The 23,814-nt window shown below is 43.0% G+C and overlaps 1 protein-coding gene across 1 annotated transcript in view; it reads left to right on the top strand.

Moving 5' to 3' along the window:
* Positions 1 to 6,944: 6,944 nt before the first annotated feature.
* LOC119651225 (putative glutathione-specific gamma-glutamylcyclotransferase 2) overlaps positions 6,945 to 23,814 on the top strand; it is a 60,350-nt gene continuing 43,480 nt past the window's right edge. Inside the window, exon 1 of the mRNA XM_038054695.1 lies at positions 6,945 to 7,741. The gene's annotated coding sequence lies outside the window, so the exon portion shown is untranslated. The remainder of the gene's footprint in view (positions 7,742 to 23,814) is intronic.

The following is a 23,814-nucleotide window of genomic DNA, read 5'->3' as shown; positions in this document are numbered from 1 at the left end:
CCGTTAATATTGAGAATTTCGCAAAAAGGAGCTTAATTCGTGATCACTACCATTAGTAGAGGGTATATAGGTTGTGGGGTCTAGGTGCCAAGAAAATTTCTGATTTTTGGAGGAATCTGGGGAAAAACTTTAAACGCTTATATCTCCGTTAATATTGAGAATTTCGCAAAAAGGAGTTTAATTCGTGATCACTACTATTGGCAGAAGGTCTGAGCTTCAAAATGGTATATAGGTTGTGGGGTCTAGGTGCCAAGAAAAGTTCTGATTTTTGGAGGAATCTGGGGAAAAACTTTAAACGCTTATATCTCCGTTAATATTGAGAATTTCGCAAAAAGGAGCTTAATTCGTGATCACTACTACTGGAAGGGGGTCTGAGCTTCAAAATGGTATATAGGTTGTGGGGTCTAGGTGCCAAGAAAATTTCTGATTTTTGGAGGAATCTGGGGAAAAACTTTAAACGCTTATATCTCCGTTAATATTGAGAATTTCGCAAAAAGGAGCTTAATTCGTGACCACTACTATTGGTAGAGGGTCTGAGCTTCAAAATGGTATATCGGTTGTGGGGTCTAGGTGGCAGGAAAATTTCTGATTTTTGGAGGAATCTGGGGAAAAGCTTTAAACGCTTATATCTCCGTTAATATTGAGAATTTCGCAAAAAGGAGCTTAATTCGTGATCACTACTACTGGTAAGGGGTCTGAGCTTCAAAATGGTGTATAGGTTGTGGGGTCTAGGTGCCAAGGAAAATTTCTGATTTTTGGAGGAATCTGGGGAAAAACTTTAAACACTTATATCTCCGTTAATATTGAGAATTTCGCAAAAAGGAGCTTAATTCGTGATCACTACTATTGGTAGAGGGTCTGAGCTTACAAAATGGTATATAGGTTGTGGGGTCCTAGGTGCCGGGAAAATTTCTGATTTTTGGAGGAATCTGGGGAAAAACTTTAAACGCTTATAGCTCCGTGAATATTCAGAGTTTCGCGAAAAGGAAGCTTAATTCGTGATCACTACTCTTGGTAGAGGGTCTGAGCTTCAAAATGGTATATAGGTTATGGGGTCTAGGTGCCAGGAAAATTTCTGATTTTTGGAGGAATCTGGGGAAGAACTTTAAACGCTTATATCTCCGTTAATATTGAGAATTTCGCAAAAGGGAGCTTAATTCCTGATCACTACTACTCGTAGAGGGTCTGAGCTGCAAAATGGTATATAGGTTGTGGGGTCTAGGTGCCAAGAAAATTTCTGATTTTTGGAGGAATCTGGGGCAAAACTTTAAACGCTTATATCTCCGTTAATATTGAGAATTTCGCAAAAAGGAGCTTAATTCGTGATCACTACTACTGGTAAGAGGGTCTGAGCTTCAAAATGGTATATAGGTTGTGGGGTCTAGGTGCCAAGGAAAATTTCTGATTTTTGGAGGAATCTGGGGAAAAGCTTTAAACGCTTATATCTCCGTTAATATTGAGAATTTCGCCAAAAGGAGCTTAATTCGTGGCCACTACTACTGGTAGAGGGTCTGAGCTTCAAAATGGTATATAATTTGTGGGGTCTAGGTGCCAGGAAAATTTCTGATTTTTGCAGGAATCAGGGGAAAAACTTTAAACGCTTATATCTCCGTTAATATTGAGAATTTCGCAAAAAGGAGCTTAATTCGTGATCACTGCTCCTTGTAGAGGGTCTGAGCTTCAAAATGGTATATAGGTTGTGGGGTCTAGGTGCCAAGAAAATTTCTGATTTTTGGAGGAATCTGGGGAAAAACTTTAGACACTTATATCTCCGTTATATTGAGAATTTCGCAAAAAGGAGCTTAATTCGTGATCACTACCATTAGTAGAGGGTCTGAGCTTCAAAATGGTATATAGGTTTCTCCCGGAATTAGCACAGTAAACAGCAGTTGTATTAACCCCTTTTTCTCCACTTGTGATTGCCCCAACCTGTTTTCTGTCTTTTAAGCCAAGTGTTTTTTGCCGTTTCTTCTGAACTGTGGAAATTCCGCTTTCAGCGACATAAAATCTTCCTACAGCTGGTAGGGCATTTTCATCAATTATCTTTACTAGTACATCATAGAAGCCATAAACATTGTGTCTATTAAAGCCTTTTATTCCATTTATGGATGGGCTTTTAGGCTGTCTTACACTCAGTTCTGGATGATGGCCTTTAAAAGCGTAAGACCAAGCTTTGTTGTGAAATAGTTATCAGCCATCTGGTTCAAGCTCATTTCCTTCTTTTCCAGAGCCAACAATGCCCTTCCCAAATCCTCCTTCTTCCATTTATAATATTTTTTTTGGCAATCATTCATCTAAAAAAATACAAAATAATAAAATTGGGTAAATTGTGCTTGTACAAATTACCGTTACGGTCTCTAACACACTTCAAAGCCCTGATCCAATATGGATTTTGTGGCAACGATTATTATTATTATTAATGTCCTTAGTTATACACGTCAAAATTTCCTATGAAACACTTTCAAAAACGTTTTTAAGGTTTTCTGTAAAACAAAACCTTATTAAAACCAGTTTACTGTCTGGCTGATTGTAATTTTTTTTCACCAAATATAGTCATGTGAGGTATAAAAGGTCTGAATTAGTACTTTCCGAAGTGAGTCTTAGTTTTGACATTTGTTGGAGAGGTGGAGAGTGCGCAGGGTGGAAAGTAATCATTTCTTTAATGGACCCATTCTTAGAATCTACCGAACTGAGAAATCTGAAAAAAATCGAAAGATTGCCACTGTATAGTTCTGAAATAACTTCCATACCGATATATAGTATGTTACTATAATTTTCTAATTAGCTGCAGAACCCCTCTTAAGTTCATGGTAGCAGCACGCAATTTTGCAGCAATGTAGGCTATAATATAGATGATCGATGAAACTCAGCAAGTTTGGTGGAAACTGCAATATTTATATAATTGGTATAAATGGTTGCAATATGTATATAATTGGTATAAATGGTTGTCACTTTGCAAATTCAAGACTAAGAATATCAATATCACGCGAAAGTGGAATTCTCACATTATATATGCATATATTACGTGCTACGTACTACACTACTACAAAATGAGAAGTAGTTGAGGGCGCTGTCAGCGCTCAGTTTCATGTTACCAGGAAGGAGAAAAGTTACACTAAGTGGAAGATTTTGAATTGGTACAATTTATCAAACACTGCAAGATAACAGACTCTCCCCTATAAAAGATAATTATTCACTTATTCTTTCAATGCTGAATAAAAGAAAATACCGTTTTTTAGGTTTACATGGAATCAATCAATAAGGCGGTCAAATGGTATTATAGGTCCCAGGGCGAAACGTGGATTGGTACTTACGATGTAGTATAAAACCTGGGAAACGCCTGCTGAACCAACACCAACAGCTCTACTACCAAACCCTATCTCCACCTACACCTGTTGATCGATGGGAGTTCTTTATTCATGAAAAACTGTAGGCGGAGAAGGACGAAGGCGACTTCCCAGCGCCTAAAAACGAGACAAAATGTACCAACTGGTCCTTCAACCTCCGTTGGGTAGAGCTGACAACCCTACACGGAAAACCGATGTTACGAAGCCACGGAAGGAGCCTCGGACTGGATGGATTTCAAAACGACGATTTGGTGGATTAACTATTTGCGCATTTTCTCATGGAACGTGCGCTCCCTGTACAGACCGAATGCTGCGGAACAGCTAGCCGATACCCTGTTCCAATATAAGACTGATGTAACAGGGTTGCAAGAGATAGGATGGACAGAAACCGGTTTCCTGGAGAAGAGTCGCTACACTATATATTATAGCGGCCATCCAATAAACCATGTGCTCGGAGTAGGTTTTTTAGTCAACCAAACAATGAAACCTGCTGTTATCGGCTTTGAAAATATAAGCGAAAGGCTATGCACTCTGCGTTTGCGGGGCAAGTTTAGAAATATAAGCCTCATAAACGTTCACGCCCCTATAGAGGAGACTGCAGAGTCGGAGAAGGATACCTTCTACGAGGCAGTTGAGCAAACCCTCGAAGTATAATATCACCATCATACTTGGAGATCACAGTCAAGTAGGGACGGAGCCCGTATTCAGACGATATGTCGGCTCCCATAGCTTACATAGGGATGCTAATGATAGAAGACTGCGGATTATTCAGTTAGCACGATTGCACGAAATGGTTGTTGGAAATACCTGGGTTGCGCGGAAAGCGGTCCACAAAAACACGTGGACCTTGTCTAGCTGGTAGAAAAGCCGGAACGTCTGATTTGACGATGAATGTAAGCTAGCTACGGAACGGAAGAATGCCGCATACCGAGTATTGTTGCATTTTCAAAGAACGCGGTCACGCACAGAGACTTATCACGAACTCCGGCGAGCGGAGAAGCGACTTCACAGACGGAAAAAGGAAGACTAGGAGAACCACTAAGTCTGAGAATTAGAAAAGTACAGGGAGCAATTGCACCAGGCGCGGAAATTTTACCAACAAGCCAGCAGGATGAAGCCTTATACACCTCGATGCTCATCCTGCCGAGACAAAGAAGGAAATCTGATTTCCGACAGAATGGGCATATTGGAGCGATCGGTTGAGTGCTTTGGTGAACTACTGAACAGCCAGAACATCGGCGGGTTGGAGGTCCCGCCAACTGAAGACGACGGACAAATGCTGCCACCACCAAGTATGGAAGAAACAGTCGGTGCAATTCATCGGCTTAAAAATCATAAGTCGCCAGGAGCCGATGGAATTACAGTCGAATTGGTTCAATGTGGAAGCGACCCATTACACCAAGGCTCATCAGCTCATGCTCAAAGTATGGAACAGTGAATCAATGCCTGACGATTGACAACGAGGCATTATCTGTCTCATAGATAAGATAAGAGGGATATCATACAGTGCAGCAATTATAGAGGTATCACGTTGCTGAGTACCATTTATAAGATATTCTCCGCTATCTTGCTAGGCCGGATAGCTCCATACGCCCAGAACATCATTGGCCGATACCAAAGAGGCTTCACTCCAAGCAAATCAGTAACAGATTAGATTTTCTCTCTGCGGCAAGCGATAAAAAACTGTTGGAATATAGACATCAGTTGCACCATCTTTTCATAGAATTTAAAGCCGCCTATGATAGCATAGCCAGGTAAAACTGTACACGGCCATAAGGGAATTCGGTATCCCAACGAAATTAATAAGAATGACTAGGCTGACCCTGGCGAAGCCAAATAAGAGCAGCAGAATCACTCTCGAGACCATTCAACATCAACAACGGTCTAATACAAGGGGATGCCCTATCATGCATCCTCTTTAACCTGACCCTGGAGAAAGTGATTCGCGATGCCGATGTAAATGCGAGAGGCACCATCCTCTTCAAGTCCACCCAACAACTGGCCTACGCTAACTATGTCGACGTCATCGGAAGAACAACCCGAGATGTACTGCCTACCTTCATGCAGATTGAGCTTACGGCGCTGCACATTAATGAAGGTAAGACGAAGTACATGGTGGCAACGTCAGCGCCAAAACCAAAACCGAAAGAACGAACAACATCAAATCGCATTGGTCATACGAAAGCATTGAAGATAGGAGACTACAACTTTGAAACCGTTGAAAATTTCTCCTATCTAGGGTCGAAAATCACAACCGATAACAGCTATGCCGATGAAGTCCGCGCACCACTGTTAGCTGCCAATAGAGCCTATTTCAGCTTACAAAAACTGTTAGGCTCGAAAAGTCTCACCATAGGGTCAAACCTCTTACTGTACAAGACAATGATCTTGCCGGTCATTATGTATTGCTCGGAAACTTGGGTTTTTAGCAAAAAAAACTGCGAACTCTTGGCCGCGTTCGAGAGAAGAATCCTCCGGAGAATTTTTGGCCCCCTACATGAGGATGGACGATTCCGTAGCCTACATAACGACGAAATCTATGAGTGATACCATCATCGTTCGGTTGTGGATAAAATCCGGCTTATAGGTCACGGTCGGCGGGTCACTTAATCCGTATGGATGAGGATGATCCAGCCCGAAAAGTCTATAAAGGCAATATCTATGGTAGAAAAAGAAGTCGGGGCAGACCCTGCCTGAGATGGAGCGATGGCGTAGCTCAAGACCCCAGACAGCTTTTAGGGATATCGAATTGGTGGACCTCGGCGCAAAACCGGGATGTCTAGAGTTCCTTATTAAGGCAGATCTAGACCGGATACCGGTTGTTGCGCCTTTGATGGTGATGATGAAATCAATAAATTCCCTTCCTCAAAACAAGCCAGTTTTTCTTCGATTCCGATAGGCTATCGCGCATTGCTTCCTTCCCTTTGATGAATCTATGCTATTCACAATAGAATTTACGATAATAAATTTTCAATTTTTCATTCGAAAATTCATCCTTGAGTATAAATTCCCCGTGTCTTTTTTTTAAATGACCGCTTTTCGGCAGCTTTCCACGAAATGTTGTTGGGATCATTTCTTCAACATCATCCGAATCAGATTCGGAACTTAATAAAGATTCTAAATATGCAGCAATCATTCCATAAATTTGCGTCTCAACTCGGGCCCGGACTTAGAGTTCGCTGTCAGCAATAGTTTCTAAAACTTACCGAATCCAGGTTTCTATGTTCAAATTTAACTAGTGGCATTGCATCTTTTGCTTTCTTGGTTAACTTAGGAACATTCTATCTTTGACAAAAACAATCAACATATTGTTAATTGTTTATTCGCCTGAAGATATGCTACATGTTTCTTCTTGATGCGTTTTTTGTAATTTTGCTTAAAATGAGATCTCCATGTGCCAACCACATTCGACACGATTGTCCTTAAAAATAGTGAACTCCTTGATTCCGACGGTGTAGGTGAACATCGCCCTCCATTTACGAGTCGCGGAAATTTCGCCGCGGAATTACATCATTTCGAAGCGCTTTCTCCTCCAATTCAGCGCAGTCTCGTCTTCAACCATGGAATTTTCATGCACGATGAGTTTGTTGCTAACGCCGAAATCTGCACCTCGTGCACTCGCCGACGTGATGACTGTGGGGATTACAGACACACTCGTTGGCTTTACTTTGTGGGGGTTGAGGGCTTCCGTCGCTAATATCGGGGCTATCCGCCGATAAAAGTATTTGATTGATAAGTTGTCACCTCGCGGGGGCACACCTCCAGTAACGTACGCGAACAGCTGACTCGCGTACAACTGTCGACTCGTAGTCATTCTGGGCATTCGGAAAGTTTTTCCCAGAGCGGAAGTAAATTGCATTGGAAACGGGGCGCGGGGCGTGCCTGAGGGAAGTGGGTAAGGTGACAGGCGGCGGCCGCACAAACTGTTGTTCAGAGTGAGTGCGTGAAGCGGGCGGAGGGAGTGTGCGCCAAAATCGTAGATGCGACCGCGAAAAGTGAAGGGCGGATGACGCGAAAATAATTGCACCGGCCAAGGTGGGATGTGATGAGCCGCGCGCCGCAGATATTTCATCAGCCGCTTTCATCACCGGCGCTCATCAGTGCGAGTTGGAATGTGCTTTGAATCGAACGGTGAGTCGTGATTACTTTAAAATCTCGCCTGGAGCCGCTCGGACGGTTCGATTTTCGCGTCTGGAAGTGCAAATCGCGTGCGAATTTCTCTTCAGCAGTGGGTCAACGTTCCGTGTTTTGTTCGAAGCTCGTGTGTCTTAGTTGAAAAGTGTGAGGTGTTTCGCCCCCAAATTAGAGGAAGCAGCGAACATTTGGATATGCAAAACCGCCTCAGCGGGCAGCCTTTGTGAACGACAGCAACGGGAAAACCAGTTGCAGAACAGGTGAGCCATCGAATTTGTCATTCATGAGATAATTTGCATCGTTCTTCCTTCGCGCCATTCATGAACGAGGTTGTGGTGTTACGATGACTCTTACTCAAGGTCGAATGCATTGACCGTGTTCTGCTAGAAGAAATGGGACTTTTCAGGCGGTTCCACTCAGGTTGGGGGAAGGGCATGGGATTATGAGTTCGAGGAATGGGTAATGGGGGATTCAGACACGTGTCGTAGGGGTACACCGTTCTACTGCGCTGGAGCGCAACGTGAAGGGAGTATAAGGAAAGACAAATATGCGTTTCCAATTATTTATAATGGAACATGGTTTCAAGCAAACCGCTTACTAGGTAAGGATTATGAAGACAATACACAAACGATTATACTTGAAAGAGTCTCAACCGAATTACAAATATCTATCGATATAGGTCTTACAATAAATCGATTGGTCTTTGAAGCGATCTCCCTCCCTCATTCTGATGTATCACTAGGACATCGACCTTAGTCATGAAACACTTCTAGGCAGCCTGTACAGGGGTGAAATATCGGAGGAAAAAATCTTCACATTTAGGACTTCTACAGCATATATAAAGAAATGTAGACTTCGCGTGTGTTCACGAATTAGCTACTGAACGAAATTTCAAAGTGCAAATGTGGTGTTCCACCGGTTTAGTGTGTTCGACATGCTTTGCAATTCCAAGAACCGGCACGATTACAATTTCCGCGGCCGCGCGATTTGATGACGGATTCTACAATGGCCCCAAAAAAAGACTAAAGTTCCGGTAGCCACGGGTTTTGATGATAGATTCTCGTAAAATAAAACAAAATGAAACGACAATAAAATAAATAAATAAATAAGCCGGTCCAAGTCGGGCTGTGAAAGAAGGAGGGATGGATAGCTTCATTCTGAATGGCTGTACGCCACCGCAGCGTCTCAGAGGGTAGGTGAGGAAAATGCACCACCAAAAATGAGAAGAAGAAGAAATTTAAGATCCGATACGGATAACCGGGGGGAGTCGTCTGACTTGGTGACTGGGTCGGGCTCTCGTAATGGACAGCACGGCGTCGAAACCGCGAATCGTGGAGCGGTTCGACGTCTAGGTGCCACAACGACCAGGAGCACAGCTCCGCCTGCTGCAGCTGCTTCGCCACAATCTGTGGCGACCATTTCAGCAGGTTCGCATAGGCAACGGATGGAATGGACTGAAGAAATGAACCTCTTCATCATCCGCTCCTACTACGAAATAACGCCGGGGGCGGATACGACATCTTACCGCCCCTTGTTGCACCAGAGATTGGTCGGGCGTTTCCCGCAATTCGCGCACGTGACTGTGCAGCGAGTTGCAGACCGCAACTCGCTTTATTTTATTATTTCTTTTCCATCGTCCAGCTGAGGTTTCCGCTAAGGTTCGGGACGAATTCCAAAGAGTGTGTATAGAATTCTCGGATATGGATCCTTTGCATAGACCAGGTATTCCCAGGCTCTATGCATCTCCAGCAACTCCGGGTATTCTATCTCAAATCAATGATGAGATTGCATCCCGGCTGTCTGCTGATATGTCGCTGCTGCAACTACAATCACTTGTGTATTGTGGTGCAGTTACGGTTATCACATTGCACGGTCAGAAGATTCGCTTTCGTGTTATTGGTTTGAGTGACCAAAAAGATCCACCATGGAATATTCGTTTGGAACGTCGGCGGGACTCACTAAGGCAGGACATTGCTAGACTGATTCAGATCAGCACTGGCAATGCCAGCAGACGGGTGAGAAATAAATAAATAAAGAATATTGGGGTGGACTTTGAGGGTTATCCGCCCAGCATACTGAGTGGATCACCGCCGAAGGACCCGGCATACCAATACGCCTGACATGAATTTTCCGGATGTTACCGAAGAGGAAGTTCGACGAGTCATAAACAGCTCGAAGAACCGGAGGGGTCCAGGTTTGGATCGGGTGCAGAATTTCTGGTATAAGAAAATTACCAGTGTACACAGTCGGTTGGCGCGCAGTATAAATGAGGTCATGAGTCGGCCGGAGGAATTTCCACCCTTCCTCACTGCGGGAAGGATCAATGCGCACTCGAAGCTAACAACATTCTGTCCGAGAAGCAGAAGGGCTGCTGAGTTGGGTCAAGAGGTTGCAAAGAGCAACTCATTATCGACTCGGTATTTGTAGGACAAGCAACAGAGACCAAAGAAACCTCTTTAGTTGCTATATCGATTATGCCAAGGCTTTTGACAGCGTTCCCCATACCTGGCTAATCGATATCCTACATATGCATCGCATTGATCCGAAACTAATAAAGTTTTTGGTGACAGTCATGGAAGGGTGGCATACCACCTTATCAGTGCGTACATCTGATGGTGCTAATACCTCAGAGTCTCTTCGTATACAGAGGGGCATCTTCCAGGGGGATTCGTTGAGTCTCCTCTGGTTCTGCATGGCACTGAACCCCCTTTCATGGCTACTGAATGATGCTAGAGGGCATGCTTTTGCAATAAAGTATGGCCTACGTTCTAAGTGCGAACTGACACACTTGATGTACTTAGATGATATCAAGCTGTATGTTGGGACTGACGACCATCTTAGAAGTCTGTTGCGAATAATAGACATGTTCAGCCGTGATGTTCGGATGAAGTTTGGATTAGACAAGTGTCGAATCTAAGCCATCCGCAAAGGTCATCACGAGCCGCATGCCGGACATAACATTGGTGACCTTCACATCGAAGCTATGACCGAGACAGACTTCTACAAGTACCTAGGAATTCTGCAAGGAACTCGTGATCGAGTTGGTGATCTGAAGGATGCTCTGCTGTCCGAATTCCTGCGACGTGTAAAGCTGGTGCTGGAATCGCATCTCTCGGGCAAGAATAAAATAAGCACGTTGAATGTATTCGCTATTCCGTCACTGGCTTATACATTCGGAATATTGCCGTGGACGAAGACCGATCTGGGGAACGTGCAGCGGCGGATACGGACAACTATGTCCAAATTCCGAATGCATCATCCAAAGTCTGCCGTGGAGCAAATGAACCTGCCTCGTAACATCGGAGGAAGGGGCGTGGTTGACGTGGCGGCACAACATCATCCCCAAGTATTTTTACAGCAAAGAGCAGGCCAGTCCCTTTCGTGCGGCTGTCTGTAAGGCAGACTGTGGTCTGACTCCACTTAACTTGAAGGATCGATCTTTTGATCCTCTGAGAGGGGTGAAGTCGGACCAAGAGCGGATCGATGAATGGAAGTCGAAGGCAATGCACGGTAAACACGTGAATTGTCTTTGGTAACCATTTGTCGATTTGCATTTGTCGAACAGATGGCTGTGTGCTGGGGAGCTCTTTGCTGAGACGGAGGGGTTCATGTGTGCCATTCAGGATGGCGTGGTCGCCACCCGAGATTATAAAAAACTCATCATGAAAGAACGGGTGGAGAACGACCAGTGCAGAATGTGTGGTTCGGCGTTAGAGACGTTGGACCATCTCATTTCTGGCTGTACTATAATGGCACCGGTGCAATACATCACCAGGCATAATGCTGTATGTAAGGTTATCCATCAAAACTTTGCATACAAGGATGGGCTGATCACGGGAACATGTCCGGTTTACCGATATAAGCCGCAAGCAATACTTGATAGTTCTGCTTACAGCATGTATTGGGACCCGCAAGTTCTACCTGATCGCCATACTCCACACAACAAGCTTGACGTATTGTTAGATGACAAGACGGGTCGCTCCGCATATATTATTGATGTTACTGTCCCCCATAATAGCAACATTGAAAGGAAATACGTGGAGAAGAAGGTGAACTATGAGCCATTGGCTCAGGAAATCAAATATATTTGGCGTCTCGAGCGGGTGGTTGTAGTTCCCATAATATTGTCAGCTACAGGTATTGTACCTTAATCCCTCACGGCTTCCCTTGATGTACTGGGACTTTCGCATAGTCTGGTTCAAACCATGCTCGATGTTGCGGGGAATTCTCGACGGATTCTTCCATTAACCTACCATCGGCCATCACCACCAGCGCCCCTTTAGTTTTTAAGTAGGTAGGATCGTCCGAGCCTAAATGTTTGTGCTAGTATTAGGTCAAATCCGGCATCTGCCGAGATTGTGCTAACTCGGAAAATAAATAAAATAAAAACTAGAAGGTCGCTTTGATTTTGTTGATCCTACTCATTCCTATTCATTTTCGTACGAATTCACTCTCACGACATCATAGTATATAAGTATCATTTATTACAAAGCGCCTCATAACGCAAAAAAATCAGAAAACTTTTTATACTGGAAGCACTCAGCTTCTGGTTTCCTCACAACTTTTGGACAAATTTGGCTATAAAAGAACATTTATTGCTCTCTTATACGTGAAATGTACTACGGGTCCTAGTCCTAGTACCTAGTCCAATACTAGCTGGTGAAAGCAAAACGGCCCAGATTGATGAGACTTTTCTCACTAAAAGAAAATATAATCGGGGTCGTATTACCGAGCAAATGAGTACAACCATGCTGAGTTAATATTGTAAGGAAGATAAACTTGGTCTATTTTGCAGGGTAAAATCGAAGTAGATTCTTCAACATTGTGGATATGCACCGATAGTGTAAAACAGTACGAAGGTGTTGAGCAAATGTTCGGCCCTAGTACTGTTCATTTGCAAAGGTATATGTTGAAGGATCCAATCTAATCAATACTATCAGTAAAGAACCAAAACCGACTTTTGAAAAATTGTTTTTTCTTCTTGTTTTTTGAAAATCATTTTTTATTTTTAAGAAATAGGTAACAATAATATATTATCATCATCATCAACGGCGTAACAACCGGTATCCGGTCTAGGCCTGACTTAATAAGGAACTCCAGACATCCCAGATTTCGTCGTTATGTAGGCTACCGAATCGCCCATCCTCATGTAGGGGGGCAAAAATTCTTCGGAAGATTCTTCTCTCGAACGCGGCCAAGGGTTCACAATTTTTCTTGCTAAGAACCCAAATCTCCGAGAAATACATAAGGACTAGCAAGATCATAGTCTTGTACAGTAAGAGCTTTGACCCTATTGTGAGACGTTTCAAGCGAAACAGTTTTTGCAAGCGGAAATAGGCTCTGTTGACTGACAACAACCGTGCACGGATTTCATCATCGTAGCTGTTATCGGTTGTGATTTTCGACCCTAGATTGGAAAAATTATCAACGGTCTCAAAGTTGTAGTCTCCTATCCTTATTCTTCCCGTTTGACCAGTGTGGCTTGATGTTGTTGGTTGGTTGGTTTTCGGTGCTGATGTTGTAGCCAAGATCTCGCGCCGCCATTTCGATCTGGATGAAGGCAGTTTGTACATCTCGGTAGTTCTCCCCATGATGTCGATATCGTCAGCATAGGCCAGTGGTTGGGTGGACTTAAAAAGGATCTTGCATTCACCTCAGCCTCACGGATCACTTTCTCGTGGGCCAGGTTAAAGAGGACGCATGATGGGGCATCCCCTTGTCGTAGACTGTTGTTGATGTCGAATGGTCTTGAGAGTGATCCTGCTGTTTTTATCTGGCCTCGCACATTGGTCAGGGTCAACCTAATCAGTCTTATTAATTTTGTCGAGATACCGAATTCTCCCATGGCCGTGTACAATTTTACCCTAACTATGCTATCATACCCCATAGATCTGAATCTGCCTCATCACAGAGTCATTTGAAGCAATAATTTTTACTTTTCGTGATGGTCCACTGCAACTTTTTTTGTGCCTGTTCATGTTCGAGGTACCGTAGTTCATACTCTAGCATGTTTCTTCGGCGTTGACTCCGCTTTCTGGCTTTCAAGCATTCCGTATGACACTTCGCTATTTCAGCGTTCCACCATTAGTTAGGGTTATGCTTCCGAGAGTGTGCACGTCTTGGCATGGAAGCGTCACATGCTCCATATATTTGTTGGGATAGCTGCGATGCTTTTTCTATGGTCGTTCCAGTAAACTCGGTGTTCCACTGCAATACCTCCAGAAATGTATCCTCACCAAGAGCTCTTGATGACCAACCTGTTTCTGGTTTCTTCAGGTGAGGATTTATTGTTCTGGCTTCCTTATCAATAGGAATATGTATCGCCTGCTGGTCGCTTCTCTTCTTCTTCTTCTTACGAAAGTAAGATCTAGAACGGAGCCTAGCTCTCCACGCCTAAAGGTGTTCACGCTTCCGATGCTAGCCAGGGTGACGTTTAGGCAGGAGTAAACCTCGAGTAGGATTCTTCCCCTTCCATTTGTTTTCTGGCTTCCCCATTCCATTGCCCAAGCGTTGAAGTCACCAGCAATAATTTTGGGGCTGCGATCTTTGGCGTCTCTCGTCAGTCTATCTAGCATGTTGCAATACTCTGGTATTGTCATACTTGGGACGGCATAACAGCTGTATGTGTAGAGGTCATCGATTTTAACCCTTACAAAAGCGTGCTCGCGGTGCTTGATTGCTTGCTGTAAGGCTCGATTATTCTTGGAGACGGTTATAACGATTGACGCCAAATTTAGTGAAATGATGGGGGATGTGAACGCTCACGCATACAGTGAGTTACATCGCTATACGTGACATTTTAGGGGGGGGGGGGGGGTCCCATACATGCAATAGGGGTGTGTAAATTTGTTTTTCATCAAATATAGTCATGTGGGGTCTCAAATGAAAGGTCTCGATTAGTACTTTTCGAAGACGGTTTTGACGTTTGTTGGAAAGATAGGGAGTGCAGGGGTCGAAAGAGAACATTCCTTTAACGGGCCTATTCTCAGAAACTACCCACCCGAAAAATCTGAAAAAAAAACAAGAAGCTGCCACTATATGGTACCTAGACTCCGAAATAGCTTCCACTCGATATTCTTCCAAATAAAGTTAATAATAGTATATTACCATAATTTCTAGTAATTGGCTGCAAAACCGCCCTTTAGCTCATCCTAGTACTACGAAATTTGTAGTTATATAGGTTATAACATAGAGCATGATTCTAGCAAGTTTGGTGGAAATCGCGCTATTATTAACAAAGTTATAATAGGTCAAAGTTGCCTTTTCCTTGCAAAGTCAAGACTATAAATGTCAATATCACCCGAAAGTGGATACTCTCACATAATATATGCATATACAAGTTGCGGCAGCATAATTTTTTTTTTCAAAACTCAATAAAAACTATTGTATGCATCGGAAAATATTTATTTATTTTTTATAATGTAGATACATGTCTAAAGTTTTTATTTACATTGTTTTGAAGATCAAATCTGTTAGGTAACGTCCCCCATTCTCCATACATTGCGTAAACCGATTTCTGGCGTTTGTCTTGACTCTTGTTAGCATAGCAGGTGTTATGTTGGCTATTTCTTCTTGGATGTTGGTCTTCAAATCTTGTAGGGTTCTTGGACGGTTCACATAAACACGGGATTTCAAAAAACCCCATAGAAAAAACTCACAAGGGGACAGATCGGGAGAGCGTGCCGGCCATTCCAAATCGCCTCTAATTGAGATAAGGCGCTCTGGAAAGTGTTCCCTCAAAACAGCCATCGATGCTCTTGAAGTGTGTGCTGTTGCACCATCTTGTTGGAACCAAGTGTCCCCCAAATCCAAATTTTTTAGGCGTGGAAAAAAAAATTTTTGTAGCATGTTTACATCATCATCATCATCAACGGCGCAACAACCGGTATCCGGTCTAGGCCTGCCTTAATAAGGAACTCCAGACATCCCGGTTTTGCGCCGAGGTCCACCAATTCGATATCCCTAAAAGCTGTCTGGCGTCCTGGCCCACGCCATCGCTCCATCTTAGGCAGGGTCTGCCTCGTCTTCTTTTCCTACCATAGATATTGCCCTTATAGACTTTCCGGGTGGGATCATCTTCATCCATACGGATTAAGTGACCCGCCCACCGTAACCTATTGAGCCGGATTTTATCCACAACCGTACGGTCATGGTATCGCTCATAGATTTCGTCATTGTGTAGGCTACGGAATCGTCCATCCTCATGTAGGGGGCCAAAAAGTCTTCGGAGGATTCTTCTCTCGAACGCGGCCAAGAGTTCGCAATTTTTCTTGCTAAGAACCCAAGTTTCCGAGGAATACATGAGGACTGGCAAGATCATAGTCTTGTACAGTAAGAGCTTTGACCCTATGGTGAGACGTTTCGAGCGGAACAGTCTTTGTAAGCTGAAGTAGGCTCTGTTGGCTGACAACAACCGTGCGCGGATTTCCTCATCGTAGTTGTTATCGGTTGTGATTTTCGACCCTAGATAGGAGAAATTGTCAACGGTCTCAAAGTTGTATTCCCCTATCCTTATTCTTGTTCGTACTTGTGTTTGACCAGTGCGGTTTGATGTTGTTGGTTGATTCGTCTTCGGTGCTGACGTTGCCACCATGTATTTTGTCTTGCCTTCATTGATGTGCAGCCCAAGATCTCGCGCCGCCTGCTCGATCTGGATGAAGGCAGTTTGAACGTCTCGGGTGGTTCTTCCCATGATGTCGATATCGTCAGCATAGGCCAGTAGTTGGGTGGACTTGAAGAGGATCGTACCTCTTGCATTCACCTCAGCATCACGGATCACCTTCTCGAGGGCCAGGTTAAAGAGGACGCATGATAGCGCATCCCCTTGTCGTAGACCGTTGTTGATGTCGAATGGTCTTGACATCAATGGTCATGTTTACATACCGGTCCGAATTCACTGTCACTGTAACCTCATTTTCCTCAAAAAACCAGGGACCAATAATTCCAGCTGAGGAAATTGCACACCACACTGTGACTTTGGGTGAATGCAAAGGCTTTTGATGCAATTCTCGAGGGTTGGTGTCAGCTCAGTAGCGCATGTTTTGTTTGTTAACCGACCCACACAACTGAAAATGGGCTTCATCGCTAAAAAAACAATAGCACCCTCGGGAACGAAATCAAGAAGAAGCTCACTTGCGTTCATCCGAGAAATGAAGTCACGTTCTGAAAGTTCCTGCACTATCGCCATCTTATAGGAATGAAAATGAAGATCATCACGAAGAATTCTTCTCACAGAACGATCGGATAGTCCAAGGGCAGATGCGTGTTTGCGCGCAGAACGCCGTGGCGATCGCAACATTGACGCTCTCACTGCTTCAATGTTCTCAGGTGATCTAACGGGCCGAGGGACTCCAGTTCTTCCTTTTGTCGCACTTGCAGTTTGTCTGAATGTAGTGACCCATGTAACAATTGATTTGCGGTCTGCGACGGGAGCCAACGGGGCTAAATTAAAGCGATTCCAAAATGCACGCTGTGTTGCAATAACCGAACATCCCCTTAAAAAGTAAACCTCAACGGCAAAGGCACGCTCCTCACTATTTCAACGCATGATGGCGACTGAACCGTGTCGGGACAAAACTTTACAGTATCCCGTCTTGAACGAGACCACTAGCGCTCCGCTATGACATCAACTAACTGAGTGGCGTGCATTTTAAAAAAGGAAGTTATGCTGCTGCACCCTGTATTACGTGCTGCGTACTACTGGGGCAACTGCACACTCAAAGCGTCCACCTTCCGGTTTCTCGACTTGTTTATAGGATGCCTCGAGAACCCTCCTATATGATATAAAATACGCCTCCTTGTTTCAGCCAGGGAGTCAAAAATATATTTTCAATTAATGCGCATCAGGTGTTAACCCCGCCAGTCCTGGAATTATCAGTTCTTCTGACCAGTTTGTCAGTTATAAATACTCACTGAGTAAAAACGGGTTTAACAAAAAATCGACTAGCGATTATCACAAAAAAATATATTTCCATAAAACCTTTTTGGGTCATCCAACATAAGTCTATCGGGTAGTTGCATCAAAATCTCCATTCACGAATTTAGTCTTTTTAAATAGGAAGATGCATTCAAACTGAAATGGGCGCACTACCGATAGAAACAAATGCTTCCCAAAAGACAACATTGACCGCTAATTTTTTATTCAAAGTTGATAAGATGCATCATGCATTTCACCATTAAAAATAGCAATTACCACTGTTAGATTACAAGTTAATTACCAGTTTTACATCAAACATTACCAGAGCACGATGATGAAAATGCTGATGAAATCATGCAACTACATTTTACACATTATTCCCCTGTGCTTTCTCCCTATTTTGTACAATCAAAATTTGGAAATGATAATCGGTATTTAATGGCTCCAATGTGTGCTGCGAGGTTTAAACAGTTGTTACAGTACAGAAATACACATATATATTCAAGTGACCATAAATCCAGTCGCTGCAAAAATGCTTCCGTTCAACTCCAATCAAAAAGATACGAATAAGACAGGGTTTAACTGTGAATGCTTATATTATTTCGTTTGTTGTACTTCTGTGATTTGCTAACTAAACAAAGTACACTTCGCTATGAATTTCGTAAATTTCGATTGAAATGTGCACAGTTCAATTCTGTTGTAGGTGAGTTAACAGCTGACGTAATTTGTTTTCAATTATCTGAAAGATGAAGGGATGACAATTGTAAACTGATTCGTAAGATAGGTTTCCACTTTGTAAATAAACAATTCATAGAAAATCATCGCTTTGAAAATCACCCTTGCGAGATGTAATTTATGCAGACATACTTATAGAAAATAAAAACAATTATATAAATCGAATTGTGTTTGATTACACTCGAATAAGTTCACAACTGATTAGATTGAGCAAGCTATGCCATCTTTTACAAACTGAGGAATCAGTAAACGTCTGGTACTTCATAAAAGCGGATTAAATCAGTTATTTAAAGTACAAAGTCCAGTCCGTTGCCATTAAGTTTATCATGGGATCGAAGCATCGTTGTTGGTGTTTAGTTGTTATTATGTTTTAACTTTTACCAGGACTTGTCAAGTAGTTTACACTCCTCCCCAACTGTTGCTTACCCTATAACCCTTTTACTTAACAAAATAAAATTAAATTTCTTATCTTCGTTTTACACCAAACGTTAAAAATAGAATTGGTTGGTATACATATTTCTTTCTGATCGACGGACTCCGAAACCGTTCACCCGATCGCTACGAAAATTGGTATATACATGCATTTTTCCATGGCAAATATTTTGGTCGCACCCACTTTGTCGTAGCTCATCGCTAGATGGCGCTGGAAGGAAGGAAGATCCTCCTCTCTAATCCCGTCCACTGGAAAAAATTAATTCGCCCTAAATTGGGCTTATTTTCATGTGAAAAGGGTAAAGTTCAACTTTGAACCCATCCTCCACAGGAAAGTATGAGTCGAGAAGCGGGAGATCTCTCTCAAAACCCGGTGCAAAGTCGCAGCGATCATTGCGCTTCGAATGGGGGATATTTTTATATCACTATGGCAAAGTTTGATTTGTCAGCGGCACCCCGGAGAGGGAGGGAATGAAGAGGGTGCGCAGAAGGGAGAAGAAGGTCCCCACTTCCTAACATCATCGAAGAATTTTTACGGTCGTCCTCCGTTGAAAGGTTATGGCGTAACATTGATTTGCTTGTAGTCGTCGGACGGCCCTCCACCCCTTCACTTGAGTGGGTGCTGGAAGGAGTGGTATGGCGAAGGTAACCCTCTCAGCAATCCCACATCGCGACCAGGGCAATCATCGTCCAATAAGCTTATTAATGTTACAGCTTTCAGAGCACTGTAACTCTTTAAGAAGAAGTAATCGTTATGGGCTTTAATCGGGGGTAAAAAGGAGGAACATTTTTATTCCTCCTATCCTTACCTCCTCCCCTTCCGGTGAAACTGAACGCTCACGACATGTTCGATCAATATTGAGAATCGATCTCCATAAAACAGCATTTAATTACAATGAAGACTACGATTACGAAATGGATCAAAATGTCCTCATTGATATAATGGCCATATGTTCTAAATAAAAAAACATCTATTTCTTCCTAAAACATTTATTTGCAAAGACATATTTCGAGCACAAGTTGTGCCCTTCCTCAGTGCCAGATCACCCGAAATATGTATTTGCATATAAATGGCATATCCCGTTTCAAGGAGAAATCGACGGTTTTTCTGTTTAGATTTTATTATAAAGTGTGCATGGAAGGAAAAAATTGAAATTGATGTCTATATGTTGCTTATATTTTCTTATAATTTCAGTAAGAAATGGCTCATATGTATTGTTCCACTGGCAATGAAAATCAGCCACCATTAACTGAGCCGCCAGATCCACTTACTAATATTATTGGAACTACTCAGCAATCCAAACATTTTTTACAGTATATTCGGAAATACAATGCATATTTTCAAATGACATCGTTTGGAGCGACGGCGCCCGAGTTGTGTAGCGAAACACCACACTAGAGTCCTCGAGGAGCTCTGCTCCCGATATGGGCAAAATCAACTTGAAATTGAAGAGGAACTTTTGATACCAACCGCAAATAATCCGGCCGGGAACACATCCCCCTAGAATTTCTCTGGAATATGTACTTCAGACGGCCGTCCTCGTTCCGATAATACCAGATAATCTACGGTAAGCTTCGTGACAAGAGCCACTTCAGATGAGTCCCATTGCAGACTCGGGTCTGATCGCCTTCCTCGAGCACGTGGGGACAAAGTGCAAGGGCAAGTGTATCCTCTCATTTTTTCACTTCTTCCAATCATCATCATCATTAACGGCGCAAAGGCCTGCCTTAATAAGGAACTCCAGATATCCCGATTTTGCGGCGAGATCCACCAATTCGGTATCCCTAATAGGTGTCTGCCGTGCCGGCTTGCGCCATCGTTCCACCTTAGGCAAGGTCTGCCTCGTCTTTTTTTTCTACCATAGGCATTGCCCTTGTAGGCTTTCCGGGGTGGATCATCCTCATCCATACGGATTAAGTGACCCGTCCACCGCAACCTATTGAGGCGAATTTTATCCACAACCCAACGGTCATGATATTGGTTATAGATTTGGTCGTTCTGTAAGCTACGGAATCGTCAGGCCAAAAAATCTCCTTCTTTCGAACGCGGCCAAGAGTTCACAATTTTTCTTGCTAAGAACCCTAGCCTCCGAGGAATACATGAGGACTGGCAAGATCATCGTCGTAACTCTTATCGGCTGTGATTTTCGACCCTATATAGGAGAAGTTATGAACGATTTCAATGTTGTAATATCCTATCTTTATTATTCTCGTTCAATTTGATATTGTGGGCTGGTTGGTTTTTGATACTAACATTGCCACCATATATTTGGTCTTGCCTTCATTGATGTGCGGCCCAAGATCTCGCGCCGCCTGCTCGATCTAGATGAAGGCAGTTTGTACGTCTCGGGTCGTTTTTCCCTTGATGTCGGTGCATCAGTGAAATAGTTGAGTGGACTTAAAGAGAACGGTGCCTCTCGCATTTACCTCAGCAACACGGATCACTTTTCCCAAGCCGACGTTAACGACGGCGCATGATAGGGCATCCTTTTGTCTTAGACCGCTGTTGATCGTCGATGGTCTTTAGGGTGATTATGCTGCTTTTATCTGGGCTGGCATATTAGTCAGGGTCAACCTAGTCAGTCTTATAAATTTCGTCGTGATACCGAATTCTCTCTTGGCCGTATACACTTTTACCCTGGCTGTGCTATGATAGGGGGCTTTAAAGGCGATGAAAAAAGGGTGCGACTGATATCCATATTCTAAAAGTTTTTCCACCGCTTGCCGCAGAGAAAAAATCTGATCTTTTGCTGATTTGCCTGGAATAAAGCCTCTTTGGCCAATGATTTTCTCCCTTTTTATGTTTGGGACAGATAATGCCTCTTTGCCAGTCATCAGGCATTGATTCGCTGATCCACACCTTGAGCATCAGTTGATCGCTTGGTGTAATTGTTCGCCTCCATATTCAACCTATTCAGCTTCAACTCCATCCTCTCCTGGCGGCTTATGATTTTTAAGCCGATGGATTGCACGTACTGTTTCTTCTATATTTGGTGGTGGTAGTATTTGTCTGTTGGCTTCATTTGGCGGGGCCTCTAACTCGTCGATGTTCTGGTTGTTGAGCAGTTCATCAAAATACTCAACCCATCATATTTTTCTCTTTTTCTTGGCAGCATGAGCATCGTAGTGTATGAAGCTTCATCCTGCTGACTTGTTGATAAAACTTCCGCGCCTGGTGCGGTTGCTCCCTGTACTTTTCGAGTTTATAGACCTGTTGATTCTAGCAAGCTTCTTTTTCCGTTGAGAAGTCGCTTCTTTGAAAATGCAACATTACTCGCTATGCTGCATTCTTCCGTTCCGTTGCTAGCTTACATTCATCGGCGAACCAGCCGTTCTGACTTTTTTCGCGACTGGGACCAAATATGTTTGTATTAATTATTGTATTAATCCTTCTCTGACTCTGTAGTCTCCTCTGTAGGAGCGTGAACGTTAATGAGGCTTATGTTTTCAAAGCCAATTGGCTGACTAAGAAACCTACTCCGGGCACATGGTTTACTAAATGGCCATTATAATATATGGTGTAGTGGCTCTTCTTCAGGAAACCACACACCAGTTTCCAGCTTCTTGCAAAACACAAAGAAATCCGCGTTTTTTACTAATATATTATACTTAGGCAGAACAAAGTGTCCCGGGTTCAGCTAGTCTATCATATAAGAAGTCGAAATACCAGAAGCCGGGCGCTTCGGTTGTAAAGGTTTTGCGTTCATCTTCTGTGAGAAATTTCCTATGCACGTTTTTCCATCCGTACATAGCTAAAAATTCAAAATATTCCTTGATTTATCCAACTCCACTGTTCACTTTCTATAGTAATGACATGATAAACGTCTTAGATTGCGATAAATTCATGTGAAATACAAACTTTTGACCTTCTATAACTTTGCTGATAATATTTGCATTTCCTTCTAACTTTCTAAAAATGTCTGTTATTTATTACTTATAATGGAGCTTTTGTACTTCTAGGATTAATTTCTAAAATATCGTATTATGCTATTATTAACTTTAAGGCCTTGATTTTGTATAGGTACACCATTATGATTTTTTCAAATTTTTCGGTTGGATAGGTCCTAAGAACGAGATCTGTTAAGGAGCGCGCCCACTGGGACCGACACGACAGTTTTGCTAATGCTTACTGGGAACGACACAACATGACAATATATTGCATAGTGTTTGAATATTGAAAACACTATTACACACTAAGAAATTACCTCCGAGTACCTCAGGCAACAGGCAGACATATGGGTCATACAAATGTCTGAGTCGACATTAGACAGACAAATGACTTCGTCAGACAAATGTCTGTTTCATCTTCCTCTGCATCAAACAAATGTCTGTATCTGTCTCAGCAAAACGTCTCCTTTGGCTGTCTGTTTCAGACAAATGTCTGATATCGGACGCAAGTTTAAACTGACTGATGTGTGGCAGAGACACAGACATTTGTTTCATGCAGAAAAAGATTTTGTCTGGAACATGATGTTGCCGACTCAGACATTTGTCTGACAAACATGTGCTTACATTTTTGCACTTTGAAGGTTCACTAAGAAATGTCTGATTTGTGTTGTTCCACTGGGAAGGCAAATTCGCCACCACTAACTGAGCCGCCAGAGCCACTTTTAACTCATATCGTTAGAAGTACCCAAGATTTTTTTACAGCATATTGTGAAATATGATACATGCTTTCAGATGGCATAGTTTGGAACAATGATATTGTAATATATGATAATCTCATACAACATGAAGGTGCTGGGGCTTTAAGGATGTAAACATACTCTCACGGTCCTCTTCGGTCGCGGATTGATTTGACAACCACAATCAGAGCTCCGTCGTTACTAGCACCCTGGCACTGGCTTTTACTAAGTGCTCTACCGCAAGTAAGGAGTACCGCGCCTGAATTGCACACCGCAATTCCAAGCTTGAACACATAAGGAGCTTTGCCCGCGATATGGGCGCACCCACAATCACCATAAAACTATCACAAGGGGGCCAACCGCAAATAACCGGGCGAGAACGCATTCTCAAGTAATTCTTTTGGCAGAGGGTCATCCCGCTTCCCATGCCACACCGTATTGAACATCGAGTATATTAAACTTATATACACTACCAGCTATGGATAAATGGAACCATCATGTACCCGAATATTCTTACTTAAAAAATCAATAAAACCTTGCACACATGAAGCGGAAACTTTCCGGTTTTCGGCCTGTTTTCCCTTTAAAAATAGTATTTTGCCATATTCAGTGAAATCGCTCTCAA

This window comes from Hermetia illucens, chromosome 3 (genome assembly GCF_905115235.1).
Source record: "Hermetia illucens chromosome 3, iHerIll2.2.curated.20191125, whole genome shotgun sequence".
Lineage (NCBI taxonomy): Eukaryota > Metazoa > Arthropoda > Insecta > Diptera > Stratiomyidae > Hermetia > Hermetia illucens.
This window is presented reverse-complemented; position numbering and strand designations above follow the sequence as displayed.